Genomic DNA, 1553 nt, shown 5'->3' on the forward strand with positions numbered 1-1553 from the left:
ACGTCGCCTCGAAAGCCGTTGGCCATACTGCCGCCGCTGCCGCTTCAGCTCGTAGTAGGGGCGCTGCCAGGGGCGGAATTGGGCCTGGGGCAACTGGGGCTATAGCCCCAGGCATGGCCCATCTAATAGGTTATATATGCAGCAGTAAATTTCCATTTTCGAAGACTTGGAGAGGCCCAGCCCCAGGCCTCAGCCCGCTGAGCTTTTCAGCGCCACAAGCCCAGTCTGGTCGATCGCTGCAGAAATTGGTAGCGCCTCGACCAGATCGCTCCATAAATCGCCACCAGGCTCTAAAAAAAATCGCCACCAAGCACGATGCACGATCGCTCCCATTCTCTAACGCCTGTCTCTCCAGATCTACCCCCCAAAAATTTCTCATGCTGCGCCGCCAACTCTCCCCGTCTCATCGACTACTCGATCCACTAGACGCGCGCGGAGGCGGCCGGTGCTCCGAATCACGGATCTCTCGCATTGTTGGAGTAGCCCGCTTCACGCTCCTGTTCTGCTCTGTGTTCCATCAGTACATCTCCAGATCTCCACAATTGGCTGAAAGGTAGTACTAACATTTTCCCATAGTTCTTTTTGTCAGCCAAAACCAACGACTTCGTAATTGCATTGCTTTAGTCAATTTGTTTCGTTGTTATTTGTTAACAAAAGAAATAGAAAATCAAGATGAAGAGGACCTGGACAGTTCATATGGTCTTGTTTTCCAAAATGGCAAATGAACAGTCGACTTGGTTTATCTCTATTTCTTGATTTTAAATACTCATTTTTATGTTTACAACTCCAGGTCCTTCTACTATTGCCGATGAAGAAATGATCTGTCTCAAATGAAGCAAGCCTTCATTTATTTGGCATCACGGTTTGCAATGATGCACTTTGTTAGATCGATGGCATGTTTATTGAAATTGCTCTTGTGGCAATAAGGAAATAATGTTTTACTCTTCATCAAAATTTATGGTGTACTTCTAACATTCAATTGTATGTGTTATTTTTGGCGATTTTTTGTAGGTTGTGGTATTGACGTTATTTATAGCCGCTTAGCTTTAGCCCTAGGCTTCGAGAAATCCTGATTCCGCCTCTGGGCGCTGCCAACACATTCGAGACACCTCCTTCCTCGACGTAATTTAGGGACACCACTGAACCCTCCGATTATGTGTAGCACCTCGATGAGTTGTGTCGGGACCTCCGTAATTTAGGGACGCCACTGAACCCTCCGATTATGTGTAGGGACGCCACAAAATGCAGTGGGTGCCATTTCTTTGTGAAATTTCATATGCGAGTAAACTGGTCGATCATGTATGCGAAAAAAGTTCAGATTTTTGAAAAAAATCAGTATTTTTTTTCTGAATTTACTATTCATAACAAGTGCGTGTGTCGAACCATGCCCCAAACAAAATTCATGTCCATTGAAAATCTTGAAATTATAAAATTCCTCGAGCTGGACTGAGGTATATATGTATTTTGAAATTGTTAAAAGGAACGCATAAAAACGGGAAACGAGAGAAATAAAAACCTTCCAGTTTTACGGCATTAATTGGAATTGACAGCGC

At 44.6% G+C, this 1553-nt stretch overlaps 1 long non-coding RNA gene across 1 annotated transcript; it reads left to right on the forward strand.

The window, feature by feature from the left end:
• The first annotated feature begins 299 nt into the window (after positions 1-299).
• LOC119328321 lies at positions 300-1001 on the forward strand. The gene is made up of 2 exons (XR_005158922.1): positions 300-553; positions 791-1001. It is a non-coding gene; the product is annotated as an uncharacterized LOC119328321 (long non-coding RNA).
• The last annotated feature ends 552 nt before the right edge of the window (positions 1002-1553 follow it).

The sequence above is a fragment of the Triticum dicoccoides genome, chromosome 7A (assembly GCF_002162155.2).
Source record: "Triticum dicoccoides isolate Atlit2015 ecotype Zavitan chromosome 7A, WEW_v2.0, whole genome shotgun sequence".
In the NCBI taxonomy this organism is placed as follows: domain Eukaryota; kingdom Viridiplantae; phylum Streptophyta; class Magnoliopsida; order Poales; family Poaceae; genus Triticum; species Triticum dicoccoides.